This window comes from Mus musculus, chromosome 16, assembly GCF_000001635.26.
Source record: "Mus musculus strain C57BL/6J chromosome 16, GRCm38.p6 C57BL/6J".
Lineage (NCBI taxonomy): Eukaryota > Metazoa > Chordata > Mammalia > Rodentia > Muridae > Mus > Mus musculus.
Window position 1 is genome coordinate 26328548 of NC_000082.6, and position 20706 is coordinate 26349253.

Below are 20706 nucleotides of genomic sequence, written 5' to 3' on the forward strand. Positions count from 1 at the left end.
GGCAGAAATATCAACTCTATGGCCCATTATTGAATTCAACTTCTCTTTATTTCCAATTTTTTAGCCAATTTTTCTCCTAAGAAGTTCCTTGACTATACTGATGTGTCTAAGATAGACTTGCCCCAGATGTGGACCTTGCTTTGCTTTAGACTAGCTCTAACTTTTAAAACTGTGCTTTAATAATTTAATATGACAGAAGCAAAATAGGTCCATCAAGGTATTTGGGGGAAGCATAGATAGAGACTCGTGTGAATGTGTATGAAAAAAGCAGAAGTCAGAGTAAGAGCCTTCCCAAGCACTGGTTTTGTTTGTTTGTTTGTTTGGTTGGAGGATTGGTTTACTATAAATAGACAAAATATAATGCTGCAGGTCTTCAAAGCCTCACATATTGCTCTTTTGTTTATTTGTTTAATTTAAAAACCATTTAAAGCAGTGGTTGTCAACCTGTGGGTCACAACCCTTTGGAGGGATGTCAAACAACCCTGTCAGAGGGGTCACCTAAGACCACTGGAAAACATAGAAAAATATTTACATTATGATTCATAACGGTAGCAAAATTGCAGTCATGAAGTAGCAACAAAAGGAATGGTTGGGGGTCACCACACCATAAGGAACTGTCACACAAAGGGTCACAGCACTCAGGAAGGTTGAGAACCACTGATTTAAAGTGTAAGGAGAATCCTTAGTTTATAACCCATACTAAAACTGGCTGAAGTCCAGGTTTGGACCACAGACCCTGCCTAACCAACATGGGCTAGGCAGACATGTGAGAAGAGATTTGGAAGAAAGGACTGGTAATCAGCCCTGTGAGTCCTGGAGACAACCTAGGGAGTTATAGTTTATAGGATGTCCACAGTGTTATGTATTCGGCTGAAATTGCCAGGTGCTTGCACTCTAGCTATTGAGTAGGTCTGACTCCCACCAGAAAGCTACAGCTGACACCAGCAGTACCACACCATAAAGCTGTGAGCACTCTGTCTAGATCCTCAGGTAAAGAGTAATGTAAGTTGTTCACGTCCTGACTATCTCACATGAAAGCATGCAGAGCTAACCAAATAGAGGCTGCCTTTCCACCTTGTCAGGTCATCCAGCCTAGCGAATACAGGGATGATGAGATCAGAATGGCATAATAACATCAAAGGTTGGACATCTTCCATCTTTTCACGTTGTCATGCTTGATTTATGGCTTTTATCCTTGTAGCTACTTAGAGAAGTCTACTCTACCTTTGCTCTATGTCTTTTTAAAAAGTAATTTATTTACTTTACATCCAGATCCTAGCTTTTTCTCTCTCCTCTCCTCTCTGTCCCTCCCCCTCCTCTCCCCTCTTCCCACCTCCATCCTTTTCTCCTCAGAGATGGAACAGTCTTCCAATATCAATCATCAGGCAAGGCACGTCAAGTTGCAGCAGGGCTAGGTCTATCTTCTCCTATTGAGCCTAGACCAGGCAGTTCAGTAAGGGGAAAAGGGTCCAAAGGCAGGCAACAAAGTTAGAGACAACCCCTGCTCCAGTTGTTAGGGGTTCCACACAAGGCACAAGTTGCACATCTGTTACGTATATGTAGCAGGCCTAGGTCTGTCCCGTATATGATCTTTAGGCTCACAAGCAAAACAAACAAACAAACAAACAAACAAACAAGCTCTAACTGTATTTCTTTATTCAATTGAAGAAAAGGAGCAGAGAGAAAGCACAGAGGAATAAAAAATTCCTTTAAAAAAGCACTAATTTCTCACAGACTTCCACAGAGGGTAGAATGAGACAATGGAATAGAACAGAAAATCTAAATAGCCCAAGCCCATATTGAGCTGTATACAATACAGTGTTCAGGTCAATTAGGAAATGGGCAACCTCCCTAAGTGAACCATGGACCAATTGAGTATCTATGGAGAATAGTGGACTCTACTATGGATCATATGCAAAAATCAATGTTAAGTGGGTGTTGTGGATTTTGTCTAAAGCTGCATGTATTATGTCAATTTGGTCCCCAAAATTGCCTGAGAATCCACACATCTGCATGTAAGACGCAGAGGAACCCTTCTCCCAGTAGGTTTTGATTGGTAAATAAAGTTGCCAGTGGCCAATGGCTGGGCAGAGAGAAAGAGGTGAGAATCTGGGGTTATACAGGTAAGCGACTGAGGGAGGAGGAAGGAGACAGAACCACCATATGGGAAAGGTTTAAATATCATGCCTGAGAGATGTGGGACAGAGAACATAGCCATCATGTAAGTGCTGGTGAACTCATGCCGAGAGGGCTGCAAGTCTGGGCCCAGAGCAGTCAAGATGGAATATAGGTTTTAGTATAATAATTCAGGAATATCGGAGGGAAGAGTGTTAGCCACATGGAGGGTTGGAAGTGACCCTATTATTAAGCTGTTTAAGTCATGTTACAATATAAAGGCTGTGTGTCTTTCTTTTGGGAACCCAGAATATTGGGGTGAGTAGCAAGGAATGCTGTCACCACCACCACCAGGACAATTTGAGTAGAGTTATTTGGGTTCACCAACATATGGATAAAGAACTTAAATAAGAAAACAAACCCTTAAAATTTTCAGATCATGAAAGAATAGATTCCTTGGATTTGAGTAGAGAACTTTTCGCAGTAAAAAGGGAATAAAAATTATTAAAAAGAAAATTAGATATATGCACAAACAAAAGGAGAGCTCCAGCTTATGGAAAATAAAATAGGTACAGAAAAAAAAACTGTTGGAAATTCTTAGGGAAATCACCACATAGGCTATGATAAGCAAATGCTGGCTATGTAGAAGATAAATAGTACCTCAGGAAAGCAATCCAAAACATGTAACACCTTAAGCAGGTAAAGCAATGGCAATTGGACATTTGACAAAGGATACATGGTACAAGGACACTAAAATGTGAAAATACACTCTACCTTATTCATAAAAATAAAAATGTACATAATTGTGAATTTTGACCAGAATCATTTTTCCACTAGACTGATACGAGTTAAGAAATCTGATAAGATGATGTTCGTAGGGAAAATGAACTAAGGATAACAGTCTCTCAGGCCTGGGAAGATAGCTCCTTTAGTAAAGTGCTCACTACACAAGAATGAGGACTTAGGTTGACCTCTTGTACCCATGTAAAAACCTGGGTATATAGGTGTGCACATATAATCCCAGTGCAGGGAAAGTAGAGAGGATTCTACAGGCAGCCAGTTAGCTAGGCTAGTTGAACTGGCAAAGCTCCAGGGCTGTGAGACACCTTGTATCCAAAAGTTAAATTAAGAACAATCTAGAAAGACACCAGATATACATTGTTGACTTCCACATGCATTCACACATACATACATGCATGTGCAATGCAGCAGAATTTTCCCTGTCCAATCACTTTAAATATTACTACAGCAAGAAGAATGTCATTAGACTGGGAGGCAGAGCGAAGAGTTGCAGAGATAGAGACAGTGGAGACAGGTAAAGGAGAAGGAAGCAAGATGGAGGACGAACAGGACGATTCAGATTCCACGTGACTTTAAATAGCCACAGGTATATATAATATATAGGGATAGAGTAATTGGGATAACTTGTCTAATCTAGGTGGGCGGCTTGTATCATCAACTGGCCCTGAATTTATTGTGTGGGCATCTTGTGAACTGAGAACTTATTGAAGTACAAGTCTGACTGATTAATTATAAGCTTCTAGAGTTTTAATTTACTGGATTAAGGGGATTTGTGACAACTAGCCACTGGAGGTAAATAGTTGAGAAGAGACAAGTGGCCCCGAGGCAAGTGAACCTGAGCTGGGAAGACTGTGATTGGTGGCTGCATGGGGCTAGCCATAGAGAGAGCAGGTCAGTGGGGCAGAGAGTAGCTGGGTATAGAGCAGAAACTTGCTGTTCTTTTTAATATTTCCTGTAACAATGCACCTACATACATGCCTAAGCATGTGTGGGCACACACACACACACACACACACACACACACACACACACACACATGAATACTGGTATCTCAATTAATTCAAAAATTTTCAAATCATGATAGTATTATACTGTAAAGACTCAATTCATATTAAAATGTGATAATAGGTAAATCTATCATAGAACATTTATATCCAACTAGAAAACATTTATAGGAATGGCAAACAAAATATTTTAAATGTTTACGTATTGGGGTGTTTTGCCCACATGTATAACCACATGTATGAAGTGTCAGAGGAGACTAGAAGTGAATGTTAGACCTTCTAGACTGGAATTACAGATGTTGTGAGCCAATATGTGAGTGTTGGGAATCCATTCTGGATTGCCTGGAATATCAGCCAGTGTGCTTAAGATCTGAAACATTGCTCTTTTTCCCCCAAAAACAATTTAGTGGCAAGAAAATTGGAAACATTTTTGATATCCACTAGAGGATTATTAAGTAAGAGATGATTTATACAATGGAATATCTTATGGTGAAAGTGAAATCATTACAGATATATAAGGCATGTCTTCTAGAGACAGAGATGAGAGGGAAAAAGAAAGTCCCAGAAGGACACATTGAACATAATAACAATTTATAAATCTGCACTCAGAAAAGAAGCAATGGATTGTATTGTTCACTAAGTAACATGGTTAGAAATTGGAATAATGAAACTTTTGAAAAGAAAAGGCAGGACAATGGATGTTGTAAAACTCAGTTCTGTCTAATGTGATACGATATTGAGTGTGGCATCTCATCTGTAAAAATCAGAATCACCTCTGAAAGATAAAGATGTATAAAAATCTTGTACACATAAGAATGGATCATCCTTATCCTTATCTAAGTCCTTGAGTTTATAGGCATTCATTTTATAATCATTCTTGCTTTAAATCTCTCTCTCTCTCCCTCACTCCCTCACTCCCTCCCCCCTCTGTCACACACACACACACATACACACACACACACATCAATGTAGTATGGAAAAGGTAATAAAATTTATTTTTAAAATAAACATTCAGCAAGCTTTCAGTTTTACATTTCCTTTGGCCATAGGCAAAGTTAGGATGTTTCATTTCAAATATAGTGACATAGGTGTTTACCCCAGTCAGCCCCTGCCAGCCTCACAAGCCATGAAACTAAATACACCAACTCACCTCACTAACAGAAATAATATGTGTCCAGTTTTTTTTCTTTTGTTTTCTTGGATATTTTCTTTTTTAAATTTTTATTTTATTAGATATTTTCTTTATTTACATTACAAATGTTATCTTGAAAATTCCCTATACCCTCCCCCCTGCCCTGCTACCCTACCCACCCACTCCCAATTCTTGGCCCTGGCGTTCCCCTGTACTGGGGCATATAAAGTTTGCAAGACCTGGGAGGGGGGATCTCTTCCCAATGAAGGCCAACTAGGCCATCTTCTGCTACATATGCAGCTAGAGACACGAACTCAAGGAGTACTGGTTAGTTCATATTGTTGTTCCACCTATAGGGTTGCAGGCCCCTTCAGCTCCTTGGGTACTTTCTCTAGCTCCTCCATTGGAGGTCCTGTGTTCCATCCTATAGATGACTGTGAGCATCCACTTCTGTATTTGCCAGGCACTGGCATAGCCTCATATGAGACAGCTATATCAGGGTCCCTTCAGCAAAATCTTCCTGGCATATGCAATAGTGTCTGGGTTTGGTGGCTGATCCAAACTATGTCTCTGCAACTCCTTTCATGGGTATTTTGTTCCCTATTCTAAGGAGGAATGAAGTATTCACACTTTGGTCTTCCTTCTTGATTTTCTTGAGTTTTGAAAATTGTATCTTGGGTGTTCTAAGTTTCTGGGCTAATATCCACTTATCAGTGAGTGCATATCTAATGACTTCTTTTGTGATTGGGTTACCTCACTAAGGATGATAACCTCCAGATGCATCCATTTGCCCAAGAATTTCATAAATTCATTGTTTTTAATAGCTGAGTAGTACTCCATTGTGTAAATGTACCACATTTTCTGTATCCATTCCTCTGTTGAGGGGCATCTGGGTTCTTTCCAGCTTCTGGCTATTATAAATAGGGCTGCTATGACCATAGTGGAGCATGTGTCCATATTACCAGTTGGAACATCTTCTGGATATATGCCCAGGAGAGGTATTGCTGGTTCTTCCAGTAGTACTATGTCCAATTTTCTGAGGAACCATCAGACTGACTTCCAGAGTGGTTGTACAAGCTTGCAATCCCACCAGCAATGGAAGAGTGTTCCTCTTTCTCCACAGCCTCTCCAGCATCTGCTGTCACTTGAATTTTTGATCTTAGCCATTCTGACTGGTCTGAGGTGGAATCTCAAGGTTGTTTTGATTTGCATTTCCCTGATGATTAAGGATGTTGAACATTTTTTCAAGTGCTTCTCAGCCCTTTGTTATTCCTCAGTTGAGAATTCTTTGTTTAGCTCTGTACCCCATTTTTAATAGGTTTATTTGAATTTCTGGAGTCCAACTTCTTGAGCCCTTTGTATATATTGGATATTAATCCCCTATCAGATTCAGGATTGATAAAAATCTTTTCCCAATCTGTTTGTGGCCTTTTTGTCTTATTGACAGTGTCTTTTGCCTTACAGAAGCTTTGCAATTCTATGAGGTCCCATTTGTCAATTCTTGATCTTGCAGCAAAACAATTGCTGTTCTGTTTAGGAATGTTTCCCCTATGCCCATATCATCAGGCTTTTCCCCAGTTTCTCCTCTATAACTTTTAGTGTCTCTGGTTTTATGTGGAGGTCTTTGAGCCACTTAGATTTTAGCTTTGTACAAGGAGATAAGAATGGATCAATTTGCATTCTTCTACATGATAACCACCACTTGTGCCAGCACCATTTGTTGAAAATGCTGTTATTTTTCCACTGGATGGTTTTAGTTCCCTTGTCAAAGATCAAGTGACCATAGGTGTGTGGGTTTATTTCTGGGTCTTCAATTCTATTCCATTGGTCTAACTGTCTGTTGCCATACCAATACCATGCAGATTTTATCACAATTGCTCTGTAGTACAGCTTAAGGTATGGTGATTCCCCCAGAGGTTCTTTTATTGTTGAAAATAGTTTTTGCTATCCTAGGTTTTTTATTATTCCAGATGAGTTTGCAAATTGAAGTTTCTAGCTCAGTGAAGAATTGAGTTGGAATTTTAATGGGGATTGCATTGAATCTATAGATTGCTTTCAGCAAGATAGCCATTTTGACTATATTAATCTTGCAAATCCATGAGCATTGGATATCTTCCCATCTTCTGAGATCTTCTTTAATTTCTTCAGAGATTTAAAGTTCTTATCATACAGATTTTTCACTTCCTTAGAGTCACATCAAGGTATTTTATATTATTTGTGACTATTGTGAAGGGTATTGTTTTCCTAATTTCTTTCTTAGCCTGTTTATCCTTTGTGTAGAGAAAGGCCATTGATTTCTTTGAGTTAATTTTATACCTAGCTACTGCACTGAAGCTGTTTATCAGGTTTAGAAGTTCTTTGGTGGACTTTTTAGGGTCACTTATATATACTATCATATCATCTGCAAATAGTGATATTTTGACTTCTTCCTTTCCAATTTGTATCCCATTGATCTCCTTTTGTTGTCGAATAGCTCTGGCTATATTGAGTAGGTAAGGAGAAAGTGGGTAGCCTTGTCTAGTCCCTGATTTTACTGGGATTGCTTCGAGTTTCTCTCCATTTAGTTTGATGTTTTCTACTAGTTTGATGTATATTGCTTTTATTATGTTTAGGTGTGGACCTTGAATTCCTGATCTTTCCAAGACTTTTATCATGAAGTGGTGTTGGATGTTGTCAAATGCTTTCTCAGTGTCTAATAAGATTATCATGTGGTTTTTCTCTTTGAGTTTGTTTATATAGTGGATTACCTTGATGGATTTCCATATATTAAACCATTGCTGCAGCCCTGGGATGAAGCCTACTTGGTCATGATAGATGATCATTTTGATGTGTTCTTGGATTTGGTTTGTGAGGATTTTATTGAGTATTTTTGCATCGATATTCATAAGGGAAATTGGTTTGAGGTTCTTTTTCTTTGTTGGATCTTTGTTTGGTTTAGGTATCAGAGTAATTGTGGCTTCATAAAATGATTTGGGTAGAGATTCTTCTGTTTCTATTTTGTGGAATAGTTTGAGAAGAGTTGGAATTAGATCTTCTTTGAAGGTCAGATAGAACTCTGCACTAAACCCATCTGGTCCTGGGCTTTTTTTTTTTTTTTTTTTTTTTGGTTGGGAGATTATTGATGACTGCTTCAATTTCTTTAGGGGAAATGGGGCTGTTTAGATCATTAATCTGTTCCTGATTTAACTTTGGTACCTGGTATCTGTCTAGGAAGTTGTCCATTTCATCCAGGTTTTCTAGTTTTGTTGAGTATAGCCTTTTGGAATAGGATCTAATGATATTTTGGATTTCCTCAGGTTCTGTTGTTTTATCTCCTTTTTCATTTCTGATTTTGTTAATTAGGATACTCTCCCTGTGCCCTCTAGTTAGTCTGGCTAAGGGTTTATCTATCTTGTTGATTTTCTCAAAGAACCAGTTCCTGATTAGATTGATTCTTTGAATAGTTCTTTTTGTTTCCACTTGGTTGATTTTAGCCCTGAGTTTGATTATTTCCTGCCATCTACTCCTCTTGGGTGATTTTGCTTCCTTTTGTTCTAGAGCTTCTAGGTGTGCTGTCAGGCTGCTAGTGTATGCTCTCTCTAGTTTCTTTTTGGAATCACTCAGGGCTATGAGTTTTCCTCTTAGGACTCTTTTCATTGTGTCCCATAAGTTTGGGTATATTGTGGCTTCATTTTCATTAAATTCTAAAAAGTCTTTAATTTCTTTCTTTATTTCATCCTTGACCAAGGAATCATTGAGTAGAGTGTTGTTCAGTTTCCACGTGAATGTTGACTATTATTTATACTGTTATTGAAGATCAGCCTTAGTCCATGGTGATCAGATAGGATGCATGGGATAATTTCAATATTTTTATATCTGTAGAGGCCTGTTTTGTGTCCAATTATATGATCAATTTTGGACGATGTACCATGCTGTTCTGAGAAGAAGGTATATCCTTTTGTTTTAGGATACAATGTTCTGTAGATATCTATTAAATCCACTTGTTTCATAACTTCTGTTAGTGTCCATGTGTTTCTGTTTAGTTTCTGTTTCCAGTATCTGTCCATTGGTAAGAGTGTGGTGTTGAAGTCTCCCACTATTATTGTGTGAGGTGTATTGTGTGCTCTGAGCTTTACTAAGGTTTCTTAAATGAGTGTGACTGCCCATGTATTTGGAGTATAGATATTCAGAATTGAGAGTTAATCTTGGAAGATTTACCTTTGATGAGTATGAAGTGTCCCTCCTTGTCTTTTTTTTTTTTTTTTTTGATAACTTTGGGTTAGAAGTCAATTTTATTTGATATTAGAATGACTACTCCAGCTTGTTTCTTTAGACCATTTGCTTGGAAAATTGTTTTCTAGCCTTTTACTCTGAGATAGTGTCCATCATTTTTCCTGAGGTAGGTTTTCTGTAACCAGCAAAATGTTGGGTCCTGTTTGTGTAGCCAGTCTATTAGTCTTTCTTTTTATTGGGGAATTGAGTCCATTGATGTTAAGAGAAATTAAAGAAAAGCAATTGTTGCTTCCTGTTATTTTTGTTGTTAAAGTTGGGATTCTGTTCCTGCGGTTGTCTTATTTTAGGTTTGTTGAAGGATTACTTTCTTTCTTTTTCTAGGGTGTAGTTTCAGTCCTTGTGTTGGTGTTTTCCCTTTATTATCCTTTGAAGGGCTGGATTCGTGGTAAGATATTGTGTGAATTTGGTTTTATCATGGAATACTTTGGTTTCTCCATCTATGGTAATTGAGAGTTTTGCTGGGTATAGTATCCTGGGCTGGCATTTGTGTTCTCTTAGGGTCTGCATAACATATGTCTAGGATCTTCTGGCTTTCATATCTCTGGTGAGAAGTCTGGTGTAATTCTAATAGGCATGCCTTTATATGTTACTTGACATTTTTCCTTTACTGCTTTTAATATTCTATCTTTATTTAGTGCATTTGTTGTTCTAATTATTATGTTTTGGGAGGAATTTCTTTTCTAGTCCAGTCTATTTGGAGTTCTATAGGCTTCTTGTATGTTCATGGGCATCTCTTTCTTTAGGTTTGGGAAGTTTTCTTCTATAATTTTGTTGAAGATATTTGCTGGCCCTTTAAGTTGAAAATCTTCATTCTCATCTACTCCTATTATCCATAGGTTTGGTCTTCTCATTGTGTCCTGGATTTCCTGGATGTTTTGAGTTAGCATCTTTTGCATTTTGTATTTTCTTTGATTGTTGTGCCCATGTTCTCTATGGAATCTTCTGTACCTGAGATTCTCTCTTCCATCTCTTGTATTCTGTTGTTGATGCTCGCATCTATGGTTCCTGATTTCTTTCCTAGGGTTTCTATCTCCAGAATTGTCTCACTTTTTGTTGTTGTTGTTGTTGTTGTTGTTTGTTTGTTTGTTTGTTTGTTTGTTTCTACTTGACTTTTTAGGTCTTAGATGGTTTTGTTCAATTCCATCACCTGTTTGGCTGTGTTTTCCTGTGATTCTTTAAGGGATTTTTGTGTTTCCTATTTAAGGACTTCTATCTGTTTAGCAGTGTTCTCCTGTATTTCTTTAAGTGAGTTATTAATGCCCTTCTTAAAGTCTTCTATCAGGATCATGAGATATGATTTTTAAATCTGAGTCTTGCTTTTCAGGTGTGTTGGGGTATCCAGGATTGGCCGAGGTGGGAGTGCTGAGCTCCAATGATGGTGAGTGGTCTTGGTTTCTATTAGTAAGATTCTTATGTTTGCCTTTCACCATTTGGTAATCTCTGCCATTAGTTGTTATAGTTGTCTCTGGCTGGAGCTTGTTCCTCCTGTGATTCTGTTAACCTCTGTCAGTAGTTCTGTGATTCTAGTTTTCTCCTGAGTCTCAGTGTTCAGAGTACTCTCTGCAGGCAAGCTCTCCTCTTGCATGGAAGGTGCACAGAGGTCTGGTGTTCAGACCTGCCTCCTGGCTAAAGATGAGGGCCTGAAATAGGGCCTGTCCCAGAAGATATGTTGCTTCCACAGTCCGTGAGCTAACCTGTGTAGATTGGTCTCCAAGGGACTTGGGACACAAGATGGATCTCTCGCCTGCTCAGGCTGTCAGAGCCCTACCAGGCAGACACCTCTCCTCTGGTGGGGAGGGTGCCCTGATGTCCAGAGCCTGAAATGGGGTCTGTCCCAGAAGCTGTGTCACTTCTGCCTGTCCCTGAAGCTGTGTGGCTTCTGCAGTCTGCACTCTCACCTGTGCAGACAGGACTCGGAGGGACCCCTGGCACAAGATGGCTCCCTCACCTGCTCAGGCAATCAGAGCCCTTCCGAATGGACACCTCTCCTCTGGCGGGGAAGGTGCCCAGATGTCTGGAGCGCGAAACAGGGGTCTGTCCCAGAAACTGTATTACTTCTGCCTGTCCCAGAAGCTGTGTCGCTTCTGCAGTCCACACTTTCACTGGCGCAGACTGGTCTCTGAGGGACCCAGGGCCCAAGATATATGTGTACAGTTTAACTCACAAATTCTGAGCAATGTTAAGTGATGTATAATATATATGAGTGGTTTTGTAAACCAAAATTACCACAAATACATAAGTGTTTATATTTTGTAGCTATATTTTTTGTGTGAAACAAATGTTTGTATTTTTCAAATTCAGTTCTTTGAGTAGAGTCCTCTCACTAATTTGAAGTGTAATCCTTCAGTGTTTGCCTTCCAGAATAAAATAGTAAGTGATAATATTAGTATCATCAGTTAAATGCTAGGTAACGTTTTAGGTTTTAAAGCAGAAAGCATATGAAAGCACAAGATGATGGGCTAAATGTTAACAACAGCTAAAGTCTTCTGTCATATAGACTATGCTTGGAAGTTTTCATTCATTGGTTTGGTTTAGTTTTGGTTTTGCTTTGTTGATACCATCTCTAGCAAGCATGATGTAGTACACTACAGCATCTGAGGTTTAGCTTTTTCACACAGCAAGACTTAACCTTTCCTCTGCAGACTAAGTTTCTTTTGAAACAGAGCTCAGAGGGATTCAAACTCATGCCTCAGGCTGAAAGCTGAGCTTCTCCCTCAACATCTGTGGTATGCTTCGTGCCTTGACACTGAGACTGTGAATAAGTTACAGAGAATCTAAGTAGATGGAGGCCTAAATAGTTACCAATGGACCAGACCTTTGGTAAAGACTCCTTGCTGTTTGTATGCCCAGAGTTTACTGGAGCAACTCCAACACATAAACATGTCATTCACTGCTTGCCAGGTGGGCCTTTTGACCCCAAACATTATCAACTCTGTCTCTGGAAAAATGTTTCCCTTCTGGATCTGGATTATTTTACCCAATAAAGTGTCTTCCAAGGTCACCCATGTTTCTACAAAGCATTGCAGTCATGTATGGGCTATAAAATTAGGGAATCTGGTAGGAAACTTGGCTAATTACCAGAGGGTGGGGGGTTGTCAATATTGTGCTAAATGTTTCAAAATAGCTAGAAGAGAAGATTCTGAATTTTTTAACATAAAAGAAATCATGGATGTATGAAGAAATGAATATGCTAGTGTTTAAAAAAGGTAAATGAATGCAAATGACAGGAATAATGACAGTTACATAGATAACATGGCTTGTAGGAGCTCAATAGAAACATAATGGATCTGTTTCATAGACTCTCCCACATATTTAGGAGCATCCTCCCTTACTCTAATCTAAACCAATGTTGTCATAGTGGATCTCATTTAATTTCATCCTCTGTCCTGACACAAGGTATGTGTTATCTTTGCATTACATCAGCTTCTCAGAGAGGTGAAGACAGACCTTCTCCATGTCCCTCCCTTCCCACATCTTCCCACTGTCCTGGTGAGATGACTGATCACACTCCTCAGGTCACAAGCTTGCCTGAAATTCTTGAACTTCAGAAGCAAAGGAAAGCACAATACGCTGGGTTCAATCTGCTCAGACATGAAAAGACTATTCACTAGTTTTTCAAAGAAGGAATTATGTAAAAAGTAGAGAATTCTAGTAGCCACCAATGGTGCCTCATGTCTATAAACCTAGCTTTTGGATATAGAAGCAGGCGGTTATGAGATCGTGGCTAGTATGAAGACAGCTTAGGTGACACAGTAAGATTCTATCTAAGTTAGGTTGAACTAGCCAAGGGTAAAAGAAGAAAAATATAATCTGAACCATGAATAAAGAAAAATAAAAGGATAAAACTGTTTTGCATAAGTATTTTATAGATTTTATCCTTATACATTCTCACTGCTTACCTATTTACAAGTAATTTTACTTTTTAAACTACTTTTACTAATTTTTTTAGCAATTTTATACGTGTATAGAATGCATTCTAATCTCTCCCATCTCTTTCCCACATTCAAGTTATTTTGTTTTGTGACATGCTTCATTTTTATCCAGGGCTATCTCTTTGCTCATGAGGTTGGAACTATCCATTGGAGTATAGTGGGCTCATCAGTGGGTACACAACAGAAGACAATGACTGCACCATCCTTAGAATCCATCAGTAGCCAATAGTTCCATATGGAGAGATAGAGTCCCATGATTCCCTCCCTGCTCCATAATTGACAGTTAACAGGCCCAATCTTAGGTAATCATAGTGCAAGCAAAATTAGTATGAACTAACCAGTACCCCCGGAGCTCGTGTCCTCAGCTGTATATGTATCAGAAGATGGCCTAGTCGGCCATCAGTGGAAAGAGAGGCCCATTGGTCTTGCAAACTTTATATGCCTCAGTACAGGGGAATGCCAGGGCCAAGAAGTGGGAGTGGGTGGGGGACTTTTGGGATAGCATTGGAAATGTAAATGAAATAAATACCCAATAAAATAAAAAATAAAAAATAATTAATATCAAAGAAAACCATGTGTGCATGTTTAAGTTCAAATAAAACATGTGCATATGTATTTATATATAATTTATTCACAAAAATATATACATTTTAAATCTAAAAAAAAAAAGGAGCTCCTATGAGATCATGATTTCAATGGCTGGGTCATACCCAGATTACAGTACCATGTAAATTTAATTAAGCAACAACGAGAGCCTAAGGCCTTCCTGGCCATAGGTTTCTGACCATATTTACAATACCACGTAAGTTTTTTTGTTTTGGAGCACACTTCAAGTCCAACCAGAGAGTGGTTGGTTACCTCTATTACAGGCATAACACTATTGCCCCAGTGGGCACATTTTGCCTAACAGGTTGATAATATAATATGTAGAGTTCACAGTTATGCATAATCCTTGATACTCCCATTTTTCCTTTAGCAACCTGCACAAGACTTTCAGCCACTAGAAAATCTAACTGACAAGGAGGAAGCTTCCAGGTCTTTCTCAGCTTGACCTCGCTATGTCTTGCAACCAAGGGGTGATTTCTTCAGCAGTAAATTCTTACTGACCAATTCTGGTATGTATCCAGGAAGAATGGTGTCTTCCCCAACTTGCTTCTTGGTCATGATGTTTTGTGCAGGAATAGAAACCCTGACTAAGTCAAATGGCAAAGGACTGTTTTATTGTTTTACTTTTTGTTTTGTTCTGTTTTATTTGTTTTGTTTTTAAGGGTCTTTGAGGTCTTTGCAACTAGTAACAAAGAGTAGACTAGGGAGATTTCTCATATCTGACATGAGATTTTTGTTCACTAACCCATGTAGGAGCAGCAATATCTAGCTATGCAGTGTTTCCCCCTTCAATGCCTAGTCATGATAAAGTCTCCAGAGAGAATAGAGATGGAGGACATGTACTTCAACACAGTAAAGGATACACGTACACAAACATAGCCAACGTTATGCTAAATGGAAACAAAATGAGAAAATTCTATTGAAATTTCTTGTATGACAAGGTTGTCTACTCTTACCACTTATGTTAAATATGATGCTCAAAGCCTTAGCTTCAGCAATAAGACAAGAGAAGGAAATAAAAGCAATCCAAGTAGGATAAGAAGAATTCAAAGTATTACTGTTTGCCAATGTTGGAATTTTACCTATTATAGACCCAAAATATTCCACCATAAAACTCTTAAAACTGGTAAATACTTTTAGCAAAAGAAGCAGATACAAAATTAACCTAAAAATCAGTAAACTTTCTGTATAAAAATTACAAACACACTGAGACAGAAATAAGAGTAAGGACACAATAGCTGGAAAGTCAGATACAAACAAAATCTTTTCAATAAATATTAGCAATGGAGGGCAAGAATTGTACTTTAAAATTCTAAAGAAGTTAAGGAAGACAGTAAAATAGGGAAAGACCATAAGTCAAGATACTTGAAAATATATACTGTGAAAATGACCATCCCACCAAAAGCAATTTACAAATTCATTCCAAAATCAATAAAATCCTCATACCATTATTCACAGAAATAGAAGAAAACAACCTGCAAATTCGTATGGAATGACAACAGGGCCCTGACAGCCAAAGCAATCCTGAGCAAGAACACTGCTATCGGCATCAGCATACTCAATCTCTAGTTATATAACAAAAACATAGTAATGAAAGCATTATAACGTTAACAGAAAAGAACATGTATAGGCTATAAGACCTAGGTATAAATCCACATAATTACAGCTGCCTACATTTTGAAAAAAAAAGTGCCAAAAATACATGCTGGAGAAAAGATGGCATCTTTAATAAATGATAAAATAAGTAGGTTTTTACATGTATAAGAATGAAACTAGAATTACTGTCTTAATTAGGGTTTTACTGATGTAAAAAATACCATGACCAAAGCAAGTCTTATAAGTACAACATTTAATTGGGCTGGCTGACAGGTTTAGAAGTTCAGTCTAGTATCATCAAAGTGGGAGCATGACAGCATCCAGACAGACATTGTACAGGCAGAGCTGAGAGTTTTGCATCTTCATCTGAGGGCTGCTAGGATGAGGATCCTAAATCCCCCACCTACAATGACTCCAACAGGGCCATACCTTTTAATAGTGCCACTCCCTGGACTGAGCATACAAACCATCACATTCACTATCTCCCATTTGGAATTAAAAATGAACTGCAGATGAATCAAGGATCTCCGTCAAAAACCACAAACTCTGAAGTGGCTAGAAAAGAAGGCAGGAATAAGCAGGGACACATAGGTAAGTGCTTTCCAAATAGGACTGTTTTCTCTGGAAATAAACTTAACAATCTGCCTCTGTTAGGTGAAGGAAAATGGACAACTGAGTGAAGAGGCAGACTACGGAATGGGAAAAACATCTTTGCCAATGCCCCTAACAGGTTCATTTCTTGAATATACAGACAACTAAAAAACAAAATCAAGAAAACAGCTCAATTTTAAAAAAATGACTGACTCATATGTTGTGAGATGGTATGGGTATGGGGTTGATGCCCTTGCCTTGCCATCTGCGGTAGTCAGGTGAGCTGGCCCCAGGGCATGACATCTGGATAGCTAGCCCTGGCCCCTCACTGGCTACAGCACTCAGGAGAGCAGGCCCTACATCTTGACTGGACAACACACTGGACCCTGATGGTAAGAGCACAGGTGAGCAAGCCCTGAGGGAGTGAGAGCTGGAGAGCGGACCAAGCCCTTTGCAGGCTGCAGCACTTGGGAGAGTGGGCCCTATGGCTTGACTGGGTTGTACAGTGGAGCTAGCTTTGGAGTTATGGTTGCAGATAACCCCCCCCCCCCCAAGAACAAGAGAGCAAGAGAGTTGATGCCTCCAACTGATGGAAATATTGAGTAACCTACCCAGAGCAGTGTTGGAAAGGTCACCCTGGTGGTACAGATAAGGGAAATTTATTGAGTGGGTTGACCAGCTCTGCTACCACCTACGCTGAGATATAGGGCTCTGAGATGGCCCACCCAAAAAATCTCTATTATCTGCAAGTGGTTGTGATATACGAATGGGCCAGTCCTGCTCATCCAAAGCTGCAGGATCTCCATGACACACGACAACAACAGGATAACTGGGAAGAGTCCTGATGAGGATCCAATATTGATGGTGTCAAAGAAGCCAGAGTTCTTGAACCAAGCCAATGGCTCATTGCAATGAACATTTGCAAGTGAAGATGTCTGGACAGAGGGATATACTGTAGGGCACACTGTGGCATACTATTGTTTCTATGATGGGATGTTTTCTGTTTTTTTAAAATTTCCTTTGTGTGATTTTTATGTGGGGGGGGGGGAGTTGCAAGGGTAAAGGAAGGATATGAGGGTATGGGAGATGAGTGGGACTGGGGTGTATGATGTGAAACTCACAAAGAACTAATAAAAGATTTTTAAAAATGTCTATATATCTGAAGAGAAAGTTCACTAAACAAAAATTACAAACGTCTAAGAACACTTTTTAAAATGTCCAACCTCATTAGCCATCAGGAAAGTGTACACTAGAATTACACTGAGATCTCTTTTCATCCAAGTCAGAATGACTATCATCATGAGATCAACAAATGCTTATGAGGATCTGGAGAAACAGGAACACCTATCTATCAATGATGGGTGTGTAAGCTTGGGCAGCCACTTTGAAAATAAGTCTGGAAGTTCTTTAGAAAGCTATAAATGAGGCAACATATGATCATCTGCATTGTTCCTGGGCACACACTAAAAGGATACTGTATCCTACATCATATATATATATATATATATATATATATATATATATATATATATATATATTTCTGTAACAGTTCTAATCACAATGGCTAGGACATAAAATCAGCCTAGATGTTGATCAACTGGTGAATGGACAATGAAAATGTGGTGCATTCCTAAATACATACATACATACATACATACATACATACATACATACATACTACATACATATACATAAAAATAAATTTTATTCATGTGTAAAAAGTATAAAATTTGTAAATGAATAGATGACTGGAAAGATCAACCTGAGTGAGATAACCTAGCTGAATAGAGACAAACTTTACACACTCTCTCTTAAATGTGTATATCCTAGTGTTTAACTGGTATATCTATGTGTTTAACTTGGATGTTCATTGGAAGCCACTGAGGTGGACCTTAATGGAGAACACATAGAAGAATACAGATGATAAGAAAGTAGACAGGAGAGTATTGGGCATGGAAATAGTTAGGCAAGGATGCAGATCAGAGCAAATCAAAGCAAAGGGTTATAAATAGCTCCATGGAAACTGACTTTGTAAACCAATTTTACTCTAAAAGAAACTAAATCTCAGATGTGAATAGTAGTTCCCTGGGTTACCAATTTCTCCTTGTTCATTTTCTTCTAAACGTGTCCTCTTGATGTTGGAGGAATAAAGTTTGTACTTGCTGCTGGCTATCTTTCACAATAATGAAAGATGCTATGTAAGCTGTTGTAAGAGCGATGGTCATCAATAATCTTACACATCCAAGTTACAACTTAAGATTGCTATTGAAACCCACTTAAGATATGGGTTACAATAGCAACACAGATGTTACTGTGAAAAATTCATGGCTTTCTGATCAGATATTAGGTCCTCTTAACATTTGCCTGGCACTGTAAATCTGGTCAGGAACACATGGTTGGAGAGCTGACAATGCCCAGAGTGAACCTACCACTATTATTCTCCTAAATGGACATAGTGTCAATATGCCCTCTAAATTTGTATCCCTCATAGATTAGCACAGCTCTGAGATCCCATTGGAAAAGGTTCCTTCTGGATTAGATAAGAGTTGATGGAGAAATTCCCAACTGATCAATGTGCATAGAATAAGTATCAGCAGAGTAATCAGCCAGAAGTGGAATGTTAATATCATGCCATCGCCCTCGAGGTTCAGGGAATGTCACAGAAGAGACAGCAGAAAGATCAGAAAGAGGTAAGGGAGGGCTGGAGCCAAATGGTGCTTTCTGGTCATGGCAGGGCCACCGATTGTTTTCATGGACTTACAGCATTCATGGTTGCATGCTAGATAGCTTTATGTCAACTTGACTCAAGCTAGAGTCATCTGAGAGAAGGGAGCCTCAGTTGAGAAAATGCCTCCATAATATCAGGCAACAGGCAAGACTCAAGGGTATTTTCTTATTTAGTGATCAATGGGGGTGTGTCCAGCCCATAGTGGGTAGTGTCATCCCTGGGCTAGTGGTTTTGAATTCTATGAGAAAACAGAATGAACAAGGAATAAAGAGTAAGCCAGTAAGCATCACTCCTCCATGGTCTCTGCACCAGTTCCTGACTGCAGCAGATTTCTGTTTTAGTAGAGTTCCAATCCTGGCTTCCTTCAGTGATGTTGTACAAGTGTATCCTTTTCTGTATGACTTCCTTTTGGTTATGGTGTTTCAGCACAGCAATAGAAAGAAGATCTAGGACAAGTTGTTTGTATGAGAGTTACAGAAGATCAAGCCTATAAACATGGAATGGGAGGGGATCATGGGCCCCAACTCCTAACAGAGGGACTCTGGGCAGTTGATGGTTTGTTTTGAAGAAAAATGAGTCAATTTTCTTTAAAGATGTGGCTCCTGGTCCAACATGGTCAGGGCCAACACCCCAGGAGTATATAGCAGAAAACAATTGAATGCAATTAAATGAGGGGAAAAGTAGTTGTTGTTTAAAAGAATTTAGAAGGACACAAAGTAGGGATGGTTGGTATAGATCTGGAAAGAGTTATGGGGAATGAATGGGACCAAAATACATTGTATGAAATTCTCAAAGAATTAATAAAAACGTTAAAAATTTAAAAATCATGCCTTTAATTTTTTAAGAACTAGACAAATAAAAGGATTTACTTGGGTGTATGCTGACATTGAACATGCTGTAATAAAGGAAGTAGATTTAAAGAACTGGATCCTTGACAAGCACATGTGAATCCCCTTAAGGAATCTCTGCTATGTATGGAATATTAAGGGAAACAAACAAAGAGCTTCTGGTGCTAGAATCACATCTTACAAAGCTTGCAGATGCAGAGATTGATATAAGAAAGGAAATTCCAGACAGAATAAGCTGCTGAGCACACTCCAAAACAAGGAATGCCACAGGCCAGCTGAGAGAGGGAGGGAGGGAGGGAGGGAGGGAGGGAGAGAGAGAGAGAGAGAGAGAGAGAGAGAGAGAGAGAGAGAGAGAGAGAGAGAGAGAGAGATAGAGATATTTGGTCACTGACAAAAAATAACTGAAGACTCTCAACTCATTCCCTGACTCTCCCTCCACACTCTTGTTAATATTTAACAGCAATTCTGTAACTAGGGACAGTAATCCCAAAAAAGTGTTTGATTGAAAGTCAGGCTTGTTTTTATACCTGGAGATAACTACATTTAAATACTTTCTAGGCCCGATGGTTAAAACATTGAGTGAATAACTTGCACAGGGTTTTTTTTATTTGTTTATTTTTTAAAGAAAAGGTCTCATAAAATCCAGATTTGGTTGAATTTGCCATGTAGCTGAGGGTGACCTTGGTCTTGCTAATCCCACCCCACAAGTGTACTACCTGGCTACATTGGCAGACTCCTTGTTTCAGTTATCTCTGAAGACCAGTACTTACAGAACTGAAGGGAAGCTTCAGAAAGGTTTTGCTAGACCACTTCTGCAATCTTGTGTGTCTAGTGTCTGCTTCCTCTTTCAATAGCAGCACCCTGTGGTTTGTCTGAGATACCCTACCTACTTCACTTTTGTGAGTGTGGTTGGGATTGTACCTCTACCACCCACCCTCAGCTCTGAGCCAAGAGCATTAGTCTATCTCTTATTCCTAGCAGAACTACAGAAATCTTTACCATGTGCCAGGTAGGGGAACAGTGTCCTCGTGAATCATCACACAGTTTTACCCCTTTACTTCATTGCAATTAGAGTCATCTG

The 20706-nt window shown here is 39.0% G+C and overlaps 1 long non-coding RNA gene across 4 annotated transcripts in view; it reads left to right on the forward strand.

Annotated features, from left to right (window-relative positions):
• Gm41436 overlaps positions 1-10682 on the forward strand; it is an 87312-nt gene extending 76630 nt beyond the window's left edge. For all 4 annotated transcript variants that reach the window (XR_875990.1, XR_875989.1, XR_001782013.1 and 1 more), the window contains one exon: positions 10649-10682. This is a non-coding gene — a long non-coding RNA (predicted gene, 41436). The remainder of the gene's footprint in view (positions 1-10648) is intronic.
• The last annotated feature ends 10024 nt before the right edge of the window (positions 10683-20706 follow it).